The sequence below is a fragment of the Microtus pennsylvanicus genome, chromosome 11 (assembly GCF_037038515.1).
Source record: "Microtus pennsylvanicus isolate mMicPen1 chromosome 11, mMicPen1.hap1, whole genome shotgun sequence".
Taxonomy (NCBI): domain Eukaryota; kingdom Metazoa; phylum Chordata; class Mammalia; order Rodentia; family Cricetidae; genus Microtus; species Microtus pennsylvanicus.
The window spans coordinates 69,493,394-69,511,274 of record NC_134589.1 but is presented as its reverse complement, the minus strand read 5'-3'; the positions used below and the strand labels follow the sequence as shown (position 1 = coordinate 69,511,274).

The 17,881-nt window shown below is 47.8% G+C and overlaps 1 protein-coding gene across 1 annotated transcript in view; it reads right to left on the bottom strand.

The window, feature by feature from the left end:
• The window catches only part of Jade2 (jade family PHD finger 2), a 50,161-nt gene extending 49,940 nt beyond the window's left edge, over positions 1-221 (bottom strand). The window contains exon 1 of the mRNA XM_075992703.1: positions 114-221. The gene's annotated coding sequence lies outside the window, so the exon portion shown is untranslated. The remainder of the gene's footprint in view (positions 1-113) is intronic.
• Between the last annotated feature and the right edge of the window lie 17,660 nt (positions 222-17,881).

Genomic DNA, 17,881 nt, shown 5'->3' with positions numbered 1-17,881 from the left:
TAAAAACCGAGGGGCAACTTCCCAGGGCTGGTACTTGGCGGTGAAGCGGGGCGCCCCTCTCCCCACCCTCTCCTCCTCGCCCCTCCTCCTCCGACTCCACTTCCCGACTTGACCTTGTGGTGCACAAACAGTGCTCTCCAATCCGCGCAGTTTCTGGAAGAAGAGCCTGCGCTCGCCAGGCGGGCGGGCTGTCGGGCGGCTAGCCGGCAGTGGCGGAGCCTTGGGTCGGTTCCCTGAGCTGCGAGCCACACCCACCCAACCCGCTGCGCCCGAGGAGCTCACCTTCTCTCTAGGAAGGAAAAGGGCAGGCCTCCTGGATGGGTAGGCACGTGGGGGGCAACCTTCTGCCTCCTGGGAATGCTCCAGCTGGGGAGGTTGGTTGGCTTTGGGCTGAGGTTTGGAGAAGCCTGGCCCAGCATCCCCAAACCATCTCCTCCTTGCCAAGGTTTTCTGCCCCCTCCAAGATAATCCAATGATTTTTTTTTCCTTCCTTCACCTTTGTTTTTGAAAGCAGGTGGATGAGTTTTAAATCCCTTTCCCTCTCCAAGACTTAAGGTTGTTTATTTTTCCTTTCCCCTCCACTACCCCCCCCCTTGCATGGAAAGATAAATATTCAATTTACATAAGATGACATTTATGTGACAATTAAGAAGATTCCCCGTGGAATGTTGTGAACACATTTGCTTATAGGAGAAATAAATCTAATAATAAACAAACTCATAACAGCTCAAATCCTCTGAAAGGGAGGGTGTCTGTGCAACAAAGAGGGGCATGATGAATGCGGAAAGAAGCGCTTTCTGCAAGAAGAAAGAAATATGAACTCAGAAGAGAGCCACCAGAAGAATTTCACTTCTTTGGCCTTCATTCACAAAGTTTGAAGAGGCTTGTTTGGCAAGACGAGGGGGGCTCATTATCACCTCACAGTTAGCCCTGGCTAGGCACTGGCTCTCCATGGTCCACTGAGAAGATTTTCCCAGGCCAAGGTCACTGTCTGCTAACAGGTGTTGCAGGCTGGGCGTGCCTCGCAGCACGGTTAATGGCTACTAATCCTGGCTTTCCTTTTCAGAAGGCCACGTGAAGCAGCCACCGAGTACCTCTCTCTGGATCTGTTTTTCACCTTTGGTGAGCTGAAGGTTCCAGAGAGCGCACGCGCACGTGCATGTGTATAAATATGTAAATTGACATCCTGGATAAGTAAAGCAGGACCGGGTTCAGAGTGCACGGTGGTACCCGAGGGCTTTGCAACTGTTTTCTTTCTTATAAACTCTATTTATTTTTTAAAAAAGTTATTCTTAATTAGGTATAGGTGTATGTGCACCTACTTTTTTAAAATTTATGTTCATTTTATTGGCGTTTTGCCTGTGTGTATGTGTGTATGAGGGGGGTTGACTCTGGAGTTATAGACAGTTATGAGCTGCCATGTGGGTGCTGGGAATTGAACCTGGGTCCCCTGAAAGAGCAGTCAGTGCTCTTAACGGACGGAGCCATCTCTCCAGCCCCTGCATACCTCCTTTTAATTGTGTGTCAGCATGTGTGCGGGTGCACATGAGTGCCAGGTGAGACAGGCCAGAGGCGTGGGAGCCCTGTAGCTGGAGTTACAGATGGTTGTGAGCCACCTGGTGTGTGTGCTGAGCCCTGAACTCAGGTCCTTTGGAAGAGCAGCAAGTATTCCTGACCACTGAGCCATCTCTCCAGCCCCTGCTTTTTGTGTTTGCTGTTGCTGCTGCTGATTGAAACCAGGGCTTTGCCCATTCAGGGTAAGAACAAGAGGATACTACTGTCTCTCTTTCCTGAGGATACAGACAAGAATTCCCAGTGTGGGCAGAAAGGACTAGAGGAGGAAACTGTGGGAAATAATGGGCTACCTGGTCAAGGTCCTGACAACAGTGCCAGCCGTGAATCCGGGATGTAAGTAGAGGCACGCTGCATAGAGACAGTCTAAAGGGATCCACAGGTTTGGTCTGCTGCTTGGAGCTTCTGTATAGGACAGGATAGAACAGGGCAGGTTGTTTTCCCTGGTCAGCAGGAACCCATGAACTGGAATGGGAAAATGTCTTGGCAAGGAGTTATAGAATGACCTAGAGAGATGGTAGAGGCATTGAATGAGCATTTCATGAGTGTGTGCTTCTTGCTGTGCCCTGTGCAGAAGCTATTCCATTTCCCCCTCGCAGAAGCCCATCAGCTCCATTCAGAAAGACTTCAGTAACTCAACAGTAATCATATAACTGCCGGTAGTGAGTGGACACCTAAGTCCAGATGACCTTGACCACAGTGTGGCTGCCCTTCGCTGCAGTCTAGAAATAAAAAGTAGCATTATTATATAGTTTGTGATTGATCTTAGCAAGAACAACTGCTCTATTTAGTCCTTGAAATAGTTCTTTAACTTGAGACCCTACCTGGCCCCCCTAAAGAGTCCTTAGGAGGTCAGGCAGTGGTGGCAAATGTCTTTAATGCCAGCACTTGAGAGGCAGAGACAGGTGAATCTCAGTGAGTTCGACGCCAGTCCTGGTCTATACAGCGAGTTCCAGGACAGCCAGGGTTGTTACACAGAGAAACCCTGCCTTGAAAAAAGAAAGAAAGAGAGAAAGGAAGAAAGGAAGTCCTTAGGAGACACTGCTGGTTTAGGGCCAAAATCCCCTCTGGTCTTTGACTTTCCCACAGCTCTGTGCTATTGTCTAAGGTGAGCCTTGGAAGTGTCAACAAAATGATAACAACAAAGCTAATTTTAATTCCATATTCGTTATAAAAAGTTTCACAAGCCACTCATCACTCATTAACTTTTTTGAAAAAAGTGAGAAGAGAAGGCTTGTGGAGCCTTGTTTGCTAGGTACCTGTTGGGCACAGGCTTAAGTGAAAGGACCATAGATGCCTGGTCTCTTGGTACCTTCTTCCTGGTGGACAGAGACACCCGGCTTAATTAAACAAATGTGAAATTGGTATAGCCAAACCTCATGACTCACACTTGTAATCTCAGCCCTTGGAAAACTGAGGCAGGAGGATTGCCAAGAGTTCAAAGCTAGCCTGGCCTGCACAGTAAAATGAGACAGCCGATTGAATGGCACAGAGTAGCTCTCGCCCAAACACATGGAAAAGGAGAAAACGTTTACATTACATTCTAGTTTTAATTGTGTGTGTGTGTGTGTGTGTGTGTGTGTGTGTATGCAGATGCTTGTGAAGGCCGGAAGAGGGTGTGAGATGCCTTTGAGCTGGAGTTACAGGCTTTGTCAGCCACTTGACCTGAATGCTGGGGACAAAACTCTGGTCCTCTGCAAGAATATGAGAGTTAACTGCAGAGTCATCTCTCCAGTCATGAAAATAAACAAACAAACAAATAAGTTTAAGGTAAGATCTCACTGAATAATCAAGTGTGAGCCCAGACTAGCCTCAAATCCACTGTGAAGCCCAGGCTGGACGCAAATTCTCTGTAGTCTTTGTGTCTCAGACTCCCAAATGCTTGGGTTGCAGGTGTGTGGTGATATGTTCGTAGGTATTTTCTATAGTGAAAAATTCAAGGGGCTGGAGAGATGGCTCAGAGGTTAAGAGCATTGCCTGCTCTTCCAAAGGTCCTGAGTTCAATTCCCAGCAACCACATGGTAGCTCACAACCATCTGTAATGAGGTCTGGTGCCCTTATCTGGCCTGCAGGCATACACACAGACAGAATATTGTATACATAATAAATAAATAAATATTTAAAAACAAAAACAAAAATTCAATTGGAAAGCAAAACATTATAGAACTATAATTGTAATTTTTGAGATTCATTTTTATTTTATGTGTATATATGTCTTGCCTGCATGTATGTCTATGTTTCATGTGTGTGCATTCCCTGTAGAGGCAAGAAGTCATCAGATCAAGGGGTACTGTTTTAAACTGGATGATCTGAGAATATGGCTGGTGAAGAGTGAGCTGTAGTGCATGTGTGTGTGTGTTGTGTGTATTTGAGGGTGGAACATTCTGGAGTTTAGGGACATCCCCCTACAAAGGTCGGTGGATACAAATTAGGGGTCTTAAATTTTGATGAGAAAAAAAATCACATCTTCATTTTCACCAATAAAACGTAGCAAGTTCTTCAGTTATGAATAGGGACAACAAATCCTTGCTGTTAGCTACACCAGTGACATCGTTGCTGGTGAAAATCACAGGTATTTTCATGCTCCTTTACAGTTGTTACTAATACCCTAAAATACCATTGCACATCAGTACTTCAAATTATGCTACTCGTCATTTAATAAAGCACATATTGGTATGGTACACATTTTGAAAATGTCTTTAGAGTTACATTTTAAGATGATCAGGTTCCTCCATAATTCATAGGACTTGTTGCAAGGGCTGCAGGATGGTGGTTCACACCTCCTACCCTACTACCTAGGGGGTTGATGGAGGAGGATCAGGAGTTCAGGCTCATCTTTGACTACATCGCAAATGTGAGGTCAGCCTGTGCTGTCTAAGGTCCTAGACTCAACTCTCAGAATTGCAAAAATAATAAGGTCTTATACTCCAGAGGAATCCAAAGGCCTCAGAGTACTTGAATCCATGGCTCAAACAAGGTTAAGGGTCTGGCATGTGGATGCTCTTGGACAAGAGTCTGCTGCCTTTAAAGGATGAGACTTTATAGGGCATTGTGCAACCTTATTAAGGGACTTGGCCTCTGACACTGGATTTTACAAGTCACCTGGTGTCACGTGGCGAGCAGACTAAACTCAAGGCTGAAGCAGGAAGAGCATTTAGGATGGCGGATGCTACCTTGGACCAGAGTAGTAGCAGCGATAATTCATGAAGTGGATGGGTTCTGCATATATTTTAACAGAGTTTGCTGATGGAACAAGAGAGAAGGGCTGATGGGAGAGGCTTAGTGGGGAGAGGCACTTCCAGCCACCCCTCACCACCCAAAGTCAATTTCCTGAATGTCGTCACTTGGTGGCGGGAGAGAATCAACTCCTACATGTTGTCCTCTGACTTCCACACCCAGTTTGTGGCACATGCATGCCCATGCATAACCACACATGCCCATAGACATACAAATAAATAAAATATAATTGAAATTTTGTTTTAGATAAAGGAACAGCTATAAAAGTCAATGGGAGGAGTTGCCATATTCTAGGATGGAGAAAATGGAAGAAGGAGGTTTGAGGAGGAAAGGGGACTCCTTTCTGGACATCCTAAGCCTGAGGTGCCTGTTGCAGGTCCAGCTTTAGGGTTCTCATAGGGAGCTGGATGTGGCAGTTTCAGCTTGAGCAAAGTGAGGGCTGATGTGTGCTTTTTAAAGCTGTAGGGTTTGTTCTCTAAGATCATGAAGAAGCATAGGAAGAGGGGCATAAGGATGATGCACTGGGTACTCTAAAGCTGAGATCTGGAAGAGGAGGACGCAACAGAGGTATCATTAAGAGAAAGGGGTGGCAGCGCACACCTTTGACCCGAGCACTTGGGAGGCAGAGACAGGAGGAGCTCTGTGAGTTTAAGGCCAGCCTGGTCTACAAGAGCTAGCTCCAGGATAGACTCCAAAGCTACAGAGAAACCCTGTCTCAAAAAAATCGAGAAAGAGAGAGAGAGAGAGAGAGAGAGAGAGAGAGAGAGAGAGAGAGAGGACGGAGGCCATAGCTCAGGTGATAGAGTGCTTGCCGGGCACACACAAAGCCCTGGGTTCGATCCCTCGCCTCATATAAACCATTGTGGTGGTGAGTGTCTGTAATACCAGCACTTGAGAGATGGAGGTCGAGAACCAGACGTTCTGAGTAAACTTCAGCTACATATTGAGTTTGAGGACCGCCTGGGCTACGTGAGACCCCTACTCATAAATAAAATAAATCAAATAGCAAAGTAAACGAAACATCCAGAGAGCTAGGAGGAAGTTGTAAAAGCTCCATGAACCGAGCTGCTGAAGGATCGGATGGCATTTGGTCAGGAGCCTGGGCACGGTCATGCAGGTCTTCAATTCTAACAACACACTTTACATGTCTGAGGCCAGCCTGATCTACCTAGGGAGACCTGTGTTTAAAAAAAAATCCATGAGTAGTTATGCATGCCTTTAATCCCAGCACTGGAGAGACAGAGGCAGGCAGATCTCTGACTTTGAGGGCAGCCCGGTCTATTCAGAGTTCCAGGACAGCCAGGGCTACACAGAGACCCTGTGTCAAAAAACAAAACATAAAAATCTTAAGGTTCAGAACCATGGAGTTCACTGGTGACCTTGACAACAGTAGAGCAAAAGTCAAGCAAAAACTTGACTAGGTTGTCATGAGAGAGTGGCAGGGGCTGGGAGCATGGCTTAATGAGAAGCAAAAGGATCAGAAGTTCAAGGTCAGCCTCAGTTATATAAAAAGTTCAAGGGCAGCCTGGGTTAAACAACTGTCTCAAAAAAAAAAAAAAAAGAAGTGCAGATTTGGGCTTGATTTCTGGCACACACACATACACAGAGAGAAAGAGACAGACCGGCGTATTTCTGGCCAGTGTATTTTTTTTTGGCCTGATAGCCACAGGTTTTCAATAGGCAGGTTAAAACAGGGCCCAGGGATCTATAGCTCTGCATTTTCAGCAATCACTTAGTTGTTCTTTCTGGTTTTTTGGGCTAGAGTCTTACACTGGCCCAAGTTGGCCCAGAATCCACTATGTAGCCCAAGATATCCTTAAACTTGCAGCAATCCTCCTGCCTCAGTCTCTCATGTGCAGTGATTATAAACTACACTTGCCTTACTTGGTCATTATTTTCTTTTTTTAATTTATTATTATTATTATTATTATTTCGATACAGGGCCTTACGTAGCCCATGCTGACCTTGAACTTGCTATGTGGCTGAGGATGACCCTGAACTTTATATTTATTTATCATTTTTAAAGCAATTTTTATATGACTTGACCTTTAATTTCTGATCCTCCTGCTTCTACCTTTGGAGTGCCTGGGATTGCAGATAGGGGGCATCACACAGGGCTGGAAACTGAACCCAGGGTAGCATACATACTAGGCAAACACCCTAACAACTGCATTATATGCCCCCACCCATCCCCCACCCTTACCTAGATTTTTCTCCAAGATTCTCTTATTTTATGTTTGAGTATTTTTCAAGCATGTATTTATGTACACCATGTGCCTGCCCACTGAAGCCAGGAGAAGGTATCAAATTCCTTGGAACCGGAGTTTCAGATGGTTGTAAACCACCATGTGGGTACTGGGAACTGAACCCAGGTCCTCTGCATGAACAGTGGGTGTTCTTAACCCCTGAGCTGTCTCTCCAACTTCCTTACCTGGTCATTCTTGATGCCCTTGCCTGTGAAGCATCCTTTATGAAACAGGGAGTTTGTGCGCATGGTGTCAAACACTGGCTTGGCACTCAGTAATTGCTCATTAGATGATAAATGTTCTTCCAGGAGTCTTTACAGAGAGCACAAAAATCCTTTAAAATAACTTGCAATTTGTATCCAGAAGCTGAGGTCTCCTCTACCATAAGTGCTTTAATTGAAAAAAAAAAAAAGCGTAAGATTTGTTCAGCATTCATGCCCTGAATATTTATTGAGTGCCTGCTATGTTCCAGGCAATGTTCAAGGGCTGGAGAGACAAACTATCTGACTCAGACGTTTGTCTGAGTCATCAAGGTAGGCAGAAGCCCCAGATGTGCCTGCCACAGCTGCCAGCAGTCTGCCTCCAGAGAACCAGGTGGGGTGGGAAGTCCTTCTGCAGGCTCCAGGCTGACAGTCACTCATATGGGCTCAGTGTCTGTTCAAAGATAGCAGGCACACAGATGACAAGGTGGCCAGGAGCTTCTTCAAGGGGAGGTTCTGATTCATGAGGCTGGGATAAGGCTTGAGAGTCTCTGTTTCTCACAAGCCTCCAGCACCTCCCTGCAGCAGCAGCAGCAGCAGCAGCAGCAGCAGCAGCAGCAGCAGCAGCAGCAGCAGCAGCAGCAGCAGCAGCAGCAGCAGCACAGGGAGCCCTTGAAACTGAATAGAGGTTAGGAAGCCAGGTCAGAACCCTGCTCTTACCTTAGGGCTCCTGAAGCATTTGTGGGAGTCCTGTGGGGGAAAGGAGTCTCCCCTGTGGGGAGTGAGTCTGTGAAGATGCTTGTTGCACAGATACCAGTAAGCTTTGCTCTCCCTCCCTCCCTCCCTCCCTCCCTCCCTCCCTCCCTCCGTCCGTGTCTCTCTCTCTCTCTCTCTCTCTCTCAGCTTTAAGATAGTCTCACTATGTAGCCCTGTCTGGCCTCCGAGTTGGATACAGCCTCCCCCTGCTTCCCAACTCCTGGAATTAAAGGCACAGTCCATCACCTCTGACTCTTTTTTTTTCTTGAGGCAGGATCTCATGTAGCCTAGGCTAGCCCTGAACTCTCTATATATTTGATGATAACTTTGAACTTCTGATCCTCCTGCTTTTACTTTCCAAGTTCCCAAGTGCTGGAACTATAGATATGCGTCACTATGCCTGGTTTTATGTGCTGGGGATCAAACCCAGAGCCTTGTGCATGGGAGGCTGGTGCCTTGCCGACTGAGCAACATTCCCTGCCCTCAGATTTGCTTTTATCAACATTTCTAGAATTCTCCCTCTTCTATCTAGGGACAGTAGTATTAGGTGGCTTTATCTTAAGGATGGCTATCATTCAGTCGCTTGCTTATTCAGTGGATATCTGCTGATACCACCTACTGTGTGCCAAACAGACCTTCAGAAGATAACAAAGCCAACAGTTTAAGCCTCCTGTACACTAACAAAGAAACTCCAGCTGGGTCTTGGAACAGAGTGAAAAGCCACTCAGGGCTGCTTGTGGCTAAGGATTCTACTACCTTGGCAAGATCTGAACTTGGCCATGCCTGGGTATACTACAGTGTATGGCTGGGAGAGGTGCCCCTCTGCAGCTACCGTCAGTCAGTTCAGACATGGTTCTGACCAGTCCCAAGAGATGTCTGGGTAATGTGCCAGCCGGGCCACCTGTCCCTTCTCATCTTCTCAGACCCAGCCCATTGGCCACAGATGGCAGAGGGCAGTGGAGATCCCTGGGGCTTCCAGATGCCTCTCCAGAACCTGGCAGCCGCCAGTCACTCCTGGCAGATCAGTGCCTACCCACCCAGAGTCCAGGTGTGAGATGCCCCACTCTGAGCTGAGGGGATCAGCCCCCATCCAAGAGCCACCAAGAACCCAAGGTACTGATTCTAAGTCAAGCTGGGTACTGTAAGCAAAAGCCCTTCACTTCTCCTGGGTGAAACAAACCCCTCCCATCGCCAGACCTCCAGGCTCCCGTCCTCAGTCACAGGGCAGTGACTTAGAAACAGCTCAACTGTAGACTCACAGGCTCGGGATGCAGCTGGTTGGTACAGTAGCTACATAGCAATACAGTAGTCACATAGCGTGTACAGTAGTCACCTAGCATGTACAGTAGTTACATAATGTGTACAGTAGTCACATAGCATGTACAGTAGTCACCTAGCGTGTACAGTAGTCACATAGCGTGTACAGTAGTTACATAGCGTGTACAGTAGTCACCTGGCATGTACAGTAGTCACATAGCGTGTACAGTAGTTACATAGCGTGTACAGTAGTCGCCTGGCGTGTACAGTAGTCGCATAGCGTGCACAGTGGTCGCGTGGCGTGCACAGTGGTCGCGTGGCGTGCACAGTGGTTGCGTGGCGTGTGCAGTAGTTACATAGCACATACGGTGGTAGTTACATAGTAGGACCGTAGTTACAAAGTCAGGGCGCCCCTGACTTTGATCCGCAGCACTCCATACACCAGGCCTGGTGATGAGCACCTATAATCCCTGCACTTGGGATGTGGAAGCTTAAAGAGTTCAGGGATATCCTCAGCTACATAGTGAGTTCAAGGATATCCTTAGCTACATAGTGAGTTCAAGGATATCCTTGGCTACATAGTGAGTTCAAGGATATCCTCGGCTACATAGTGAGTTCAAGGATATCCTCGGCTACATAGTGAGTTCAAGGATATCCTCGGCTACATAGTGAGTTCAAGGATATCCTTAGCTACATAGTGAGTTCAAGGATATCCTTAGCTACATAGTGAGTTCAAGGATATCCTCGGCTACATAGTGAGTTCAAGGATATCCTCGGCTACATAGTGAGTTCAAGGATATCCTCGGCTACATAGTGAGTTCAAGGATATCCTCGGCTACATAGTGAGTTCAAGGTTGTCACCCTGTCTCCAACAAACAACAACACAAATGAGAAAAAGTTGTCTTGGTAAACGTGAGTTTAAATGGTCAAAATAATTCCTTTCTTTTCTTTTTGTGAGACAGGTCTCACTATTTGGGACTTGCTGTCCTGGAATTCACTGTGAAGACTTGTCTAGCCTTCAACTCACAGAGATCCTTGCTGCCCCCTTTGGGGTGCAGGGATAAAGGTGTGAGACACCACACCAAACTTATGAGAGTTTCCTAAAGGGATCATACAGGTGTAGTAGTCCTCCCTTCATTTCTGTAACAAAGTACGCCAGGCTTGGGGAAGTCGCTCAGTTGGGGAACTGCTTGCTTAGTGTACACAAGACCCTAGGTGTTTGCCCTAACACTGCAAAGAAAAAAGTTTAAATAGTCATAGTTTTGGAGGCTCAAGGGCATGGTGCCAGCCTTGGTGTGGCTCTGGTGGGAACCTCATGTCTGATGGCATCATAGTGGCAGGAATTCTGGGAAGTGGAGAGATTACAAGGCCAGAAACAGGGAAGGAGTTCAGACCAAGCTCAGGGCTGTATGGCCACTCACCATTTGGAGAACCTGCTGGGAGGACAGGCTTTTCAGTGGCCTACACACCTCCCACCAGGCCCAATCTCTGGCAGGTTCCATCACCTCCCACATCAGCATTCCGGGGAATAAGTTCCCGACCCATGAATGCTTGGGGGATGGACCACTTGTAAACCTCAGCAAATGTCAAGTCAGATGGTATAGGGAGGGGGAAAGGTGTCCCCGAGAGGCCAGGGGTTTGCCGGGGACACTGCAGTGCAGCAGGACATAAGTCAGAATCGTCTGAGAGGAGTCTCTTGATCAAGGAAGTGCCGTTCATTCAGGAGCCTTCTGAGGTGGGGTTGGGAGCCATGGGTCTTCAACTTGGGAGGTGCAGGTGAGAATATGCAGTTTTACTCCCAGCAGCTCTTCCAAGGAGACCCTCTGACCGGAGCACAGGAGACCTGCCTAGGAGGGCAAAGAAAACAGAGCACAGTGCCAACTGAACAAAGTGCCAAGGAAGGAGCAGCCTTATGTACTTCCAGTGTGGAGAAAGACCTAAAATTGTGGTACCTGGGACTGGAGTGGTGGCTCAGTGGTTAAGAGCACTGGCTGCTTTCACAGAGGACCCAGCACCCACATGGTGGCTCACAGCTGTCTCTTACTCCAGTTTCAGAGCTTTGGAATGTCTTCTGCTCACCTGCATGGACACCAGATACACGTGGTACACAAACACACGCAGGCAAAACACCCATCACATAAAAGAAAAGCCTCAAGTGATAAGTAGGCCTTCGGCTACAAGGTGCATGTCATCCCTTTCACAGGAGAACCAGATGCCTGCAGGACCGGTGCCCCTTTTGGTTAGTGTCAGCTGGGTGATGAGGGCCTGGAGCATGCTGAGTCCCAGGGAATCTCTGCTACCAAGCTGAACTCCAGTCTGAAAGCCAGGTCATGGGAGTGCGCATCTGGAATCAAACGTGGGAAATAAAAGCATAAGGATTAGGAGTCCCTTGTCATCCCCAGCTGGCTCTTCTGGAACTCTATGTAGACTAGGCTGACTTCGAACTCACAGAGATCCGCCTGCCTCTGCTTTTTGAGTGCTGGGATTAAAGGTGTGTGCCTCTACACCTGGCTTTGTTTTGTGTCTTTTTTTTCTTACATTTATTTATTCATTAAGGATACAATATTCTGTGTGTATGTCTGCAGGTCAGAAGACGGCACCAGACCTCATTACAGATGGTTGTGAGCCACCATGTGGTTGCTGGGAATTGAACTCAGGACCTTTGGAAGAGCAGACAATGCTCTTAACCACTGAGCCATCTCTCCAGCCCTGTTTTGTGTCTTTTAAAACCTTCCAAGTCTCATTGTTTTATTTATGTGAATGTGTGTGTGTGTTTGAATGAGTTTCTGTGTATGAGGGTATGTGCAGGAGCCCAATAGGCCGGAGAAGGCATCAGATCCCTTGGAACTGGAATTACAAGCAATTGTGAGTCACTATGTGGGTGCTGGGAACCACACCTGGGTCCTCAGAGAAACATTCTTAACCCCTGAGCCATCTCTCCAGTCCCAATGGAACACACTTGAAATCCCTGCAGACAGAAGCAGGAGGATCAGAGAAGTTCAAGGTCATTCTCAGCTGAGGAGTGAGTCTGAGGCTAGCCTGGGTTCCATGAGAACAAAATAGAAGAAATTAAAAAAGAAAAAAAAAGTTCAAGGTCATCCTGGACCACAGAGCAAGTTCAAGTTTGGTGTGGGCTTTGGCTCTGGGCTGGTGTATCCTGGTGTGAGCTGTACTCAGGTTGTAGTATACTACAGGAGGGAAGGGAAAACCATAGAGGTGCATGGACAGAGCGGAGGCTCGGTGTGGGACCGAAAGCAGCCATGCCCTGGGCCGTCTCACACCAACCATAAATGGCTCCCTGGCCTTCAGTCCTGGTTCTGACCAATCCAGCACTCTTAGGGAACAAAGGAGCAAATGTTCTTCCTTCTGGGCTTTGGACATTGCCTACTGGACATCCAGGACCTGTGGTTGTAGCAGGAGGTGACGGAGGTCCAGCCAGGGCCTCAGAGAGACTTGGAATGGAGTCACACTGGGTATATACATCAGGAAGACAATGAGAACGAGAGTTTTTGCTTGAGCTGACCCTCATCTAGGCTAGCTCTAGGCAGATTATCTACCTACCTCAGGGCAAGTTGTAGAAAGTACTTTGACATCCAGACTGCGCAGGAAAGGCACATTGCAGGCGAGACAGAGCAGGCTGCACGGTGTCTGTCTCTACACACTCCACTCCTTATGTCGTCCCTGATCCCCAACTGCTCTTGGAGCTTAAACAAAGGCCAGTAGGTATTGGTGTGCAGTCCCTAATGGACAGGTATTTCTTAAGGAAGCAGAGACCAGGAACCCGAGGGATGGCTGAGCGGGTAGAGGAACTCGCTGCCAAGTCTAATGGACTGAGTTCAAGGTTGTCCTGGGCCACAGAGAGAGTTCAAGTCTAGCCTAGGCTACCTGAGACACTATCTTAAAAAAAATAAAGTAAGATAAAAAAAAAAAGAACCTTGGGCTGGCAGCAAGGGGTGTAAAGGAGAGAGCTATGGGATAGGAGAGAATTAATTCACTCAGGTTGTCCTCTGAGCTCCACATAAATGTCTTGCTTGGCATGTGTGTCTGGTGCCTCCTCTCCCCTATTTACTTAAAAGAAACCAAGTACAAGATGAAGTAAGACATAAGTTGCTGCTCATATATGTTTGCTCTGTTTGTGTGAGGGGCAGGGAGGGGAGGAGAAGAGAAGGGACTCCAGACAGGAGATCCTCGTGTGGGGGCTGAAGGAGGGAACGGGTACTCGGATATGTATGCCATTGTGGCTGCCCGTCGTCTGCACATGCCCACACGAGCCTACAGCCCTGTCTCTGGAGTCCCCATCTTTTGTGCTTTTTCCCCCAGACAACCTAAAAATAATTTCCATCCAGCTTCGGGATCTGTGATTTGATGCGCAGGATGCTTGCCTAGCGTAGACACTTCGCAACCCGCACTTATCTAAGACCAACATCCAGTGCAAGTGAGTCTGCATTATTTATGCATAGTGAGCAGGAGGCAGCCCAGAGCAGCCTGGAGTAAGTCTAGAGAGAGGAATGGTCCTGCCAGGGTTGGTGGGGGCAGCTCTGTGATCCCAGTGCTTGGGAGCTTGAGGCAGGATGGCTGCTGTAAGGCTGAGGTCAGCATGGCTTACATAGCAAGAACCCCGTGTCAAAAAAGTCCTCATGAATATGACAAGATTAGACAGAGCGTATGGATTGATGGTGACAGCATCAAAGAGGGTCCTGAGGTCAGCAAAAAGTTCAGCAGGAGAAGGCACTTTTTTAAAAAATTCATTTTACATCCTGTCTGCAGCCTCCTCCACAACCTCCCCTCCAAGACCCTCCCCCTACTGCCCACTCCATTCCCATTCCCAATCCTCTCCCCTTCTGTCTCCATCCAGGAGAGGGCAGGTCTCCCATGAATATCAATAAAACACGACATATCAAGTTGCAATAAGACTAAGCACTTCTCCATGTATTAAGGCTGGGCAAGGCAACCCAGTATGAGGGATAGGGTCCCAAAGCCAGTAAAAGAGTGAGAGACAGCCCCTGTTCCTGCTGTTAGGAGTCCCACAAGAGGACCAAGCTACACAACTGTCACAAATGTGCAGAGGGCCTAGGTCAGTCCCATGCAGGCTCCCTGGTTGCTGGTTCAGTCTCTGTGAGCCCCTGTGAGTTCTGGTCAGTTGGATTCCCAAATTCCACCCAGTGTTTGACTGGGGGTCCCTGTATCTGCCTCCATCAGCTGCTGGATGGCACCTCTCTGATGACAATCGGTCCAGGTACCGATCTGGTCATAGGGGATGGCTGGGCCAGTTCAGGCAGCTTCTCTGCTATTGTTAGAAGTCTAAACTGGGGGGCTGGAGAGATGGCTCAGTGGTTAAGAGCATTGCCTGCTCTTCCAAAGGTCCTGAGTTCAATTCCCAGCAACCACATGGTGGCTCACAACCATCTGTAAAGAGGTCTGGTGCCCTCTTCTGGCCTGCACACATGCACACAGACAGAATATTGTATATATAATAAACAAATAAATATTAAAAAAAAGAAGTCTAAACTGGGGTTCTCCTTGTAGACTCCTGGGAGATTACCCTGCGCCAGGCTTCTACCCGACCCAAAATGCACCCTGCATCTGTCTCTCTCAGCACTCTCCTCCTCCATATCACCCCCAACCCGGTCACTCATCCTCAATCTCCCTCAGTTCACTCACCAAATCTCTTCCATTTCCTCTTCCCATGGAGATCTGGGTGTCCCCGCATGAGCCCTCCTTGCTACCTAATCTCTCTGGGTCTGTGGACTGTAGCATAGTTATCCTTCATCTTATAGCTAATATTCACTTATGAGTGAGTACGCACCATGTTTGTCTTTTTCAGTCTGGGTTGCCTCACTTAGGATGAGTTCCACTAGTTCCAATTTGCCTTCAAATTTCCCTGTGTTCTTGTTTTTAACAGCTGAGTAATACTCCATTGTGTAAATGTACCACATTTTCTTTATCCATTCCTTGGTTGAGGGACATCTAGGTTGTTTCCAGGTTCTGGCTATGACAAATAAGACTGCTTTGTACATAGTAGAGCAAGTGTCCTTGTATTGTGATCAAGCATCCTTCGGGTATATGGCTAAGAGCAATATAGATGGGTCTTGTGGTAGGTTGATTCCCAAATTTCTGAGGAACCACCACACTGATTTCCAAAGTGGCTGTACAAGCTTGCATTCCCACCAACAGTGAGGCGTGTTCCCCTTGCTCCATATCCTTTCCAGTATGAGCTGTCCCTTGTGTTTTTGATCTTAGCCATTCTGAGAGGTGTAAGGTTGGTTTGCATTTCTCTGATGGCTAAGGATGTTGAACATCTTAACTGTTTCTCGGCCATTAGAGATTCTTCCAATGAGAATTCTCTGTTTATAGCTGTATCACACTTTTTAACTGGATTATTTGGTTTGTTGATTTATGTGTTTTGGAGCTAAGCCCTCTGTCAGATACTGGGTTGGTGAAGATCTTTTTCCATTCTACAGGCTGCTATTTGTCCTATTGACTGTGTCCTTTGGAAAAGGCACTTTTTTAAAGATTTAACTTTCCTTGGCATGCGTGAGTGCTCTGACTGTGTGTGTACAGTCTGTCCTTCTCAAGAGGCCAGAAGATAACATTGGATCCCCTGAACTGGAGCTACGAATGAGTGTGAGCCACCACACGGGTGCTGGGAACTGAACCCAGCTTCTCTGCAAGAGCAGCTGGGGTTCCTAACTACTGCGCCATCTCTCCACCCCCTCAGCTGGCTTTTTAAAGGTCTGCTTATGAGATCACTGAAGGGTAGGATATGTGTCTGATAAGAAGAAAGATCAAAGGGTATGATTGACTGTGGATGTGAGATAAAGGGAAGGAAAGCTTGGTGATAAACTGATAGATTATACATCTAAATAGATCGGGAATAGATAAAGGGGACGGGAGAGACACAATGCCCACCCCATCGTCTTCAATGGACTTCACAGAACCTGCGAAGTATGTTCTCTTATTTATGGGGCAAAAGAGACTCTGCAGAGATCATCAAATTAAGGACATGGTGTCTGGACAGATGGCTCAGCAGTTAAGATCACTGGAGCTGTTACAGAGGACTCAAGTTCAGTTCCCAGCACCCAGGTTGTGTGTCTCACAACTGTCTGTAACTTCAGCTCCCAGGGATCTGGCGCCCTCTTCAGGCTTCTGCAGGTACTCACACGCTCTTGTGCATCCACACATACATATGAATGAAAATGAAATATAACTCTAAAAAAGTTAAGGAGCCTAGTCTGGGTAGTGATAGTGCACGCCTTTAATCCCAGAACTCGGGAGGCAGAGGCAGGTAGATCTCTGTGAGTTTGAGGCCAGCCTGGTCTACAGAGTGAGTTCCAGGACAGACAGGGCTACATGGAGAAACACTGTCTCAAAAAACTAACAAGCAAGAATAAGGAGCTTGGCGTGGGCAATTACTCTGGCTTGTCCAGGTGAAGTCCCTTCTGGTCCCATGCCTATCCTGACCTCTCCTGAAACACTGCTCCTGCCTCCCTGTGTTCTTTTCAATTCTTGGTCGTGCCAAGTGCATTCCCACCTCGGGAACTTTGAACTTGCTCTTTCCCCTGTCTGCTCTTTTCATCACTCAGACTCAGTCCAAACGCGAGCCGGGTCTCCGCTTCCAGATTTTTGTCCTGGAGCTTTGAGTACACTCTGTTCTGAAGGACTGGGTTGGGGCAACAGGATGCAAGCTCCTAGCCTGAGCTGGCTGGCATCCTCCCCAGCCCAAGTCCCGCCCAAGGTTGCGGGATGGAGCAGCGTGCATGAGTCATCAGCCACAGACACAGTCCCCTTGTTGAAGGGACCTGAGTAGTTATGTTGTGGCTAACTCCAAGAGCCAAGGGCTCGGTTGAAAGGGGAGGTTAGGAATTTCCCCAAGTTCCTCAGAATTATCCAGGTCCAGGAGGGAACTGGAGGGTGGAGTAGCTGAGGATGCCTTGTGTAGACGAGGCTGGAAGCTCTCTGAGGACTGTTGTGTCCCTATCCGAAGCTTAAGCAGGCTGTGCAGCTGTAGATGGCACTTATATGGCTGACTGTCCATTTAGTCCCCCACTATGTGCTGGGCATCACATGATTAACTGTAGGTCAGACCCTGCACTCCAAGTGCCTGCAGCCTGTGCTGGGAGATCAACTGACCTACCAAGTCTACAGCTTTACTGAGGAGGGAAGGGCTCCGAGTTGGGTGCACGGGGGCAGGGTTGTGGGGCAGGTGAGGATGGGCAGAAAGAGGACCTGCTGAAGCGGCAGCGTGGGAGTGCTCTGGGGGAAGCCACGATAGCATCCTTCTCAAGGATGATATAACAAAGTACCACGGAGAGGATGACTTAGATACAGAAATTTACTCTCCTCCTCTGGAATCTGGAAGCCAGAAATCAGTGTTGACAAGACCTCTTCCTTCAAATGCCTGACTCAGGGGAGGCTGCTTCTGCCTCTTCCAGCTTCTGGTTGCTTCAAGCATTCTTTGGCTTGGGGCCACATCTCTGTGGTTTCTGCCTTCATCACCACATGACTATCTTTCCTCTGTGCTTGCTTGTGTGCCTCTGAGTCTTCAAATGTCTTCTTCTTCTCCTTCTTCTTGTGTATATACCCGAAACTTCATCCCTTCCATCTTTCCCCCTC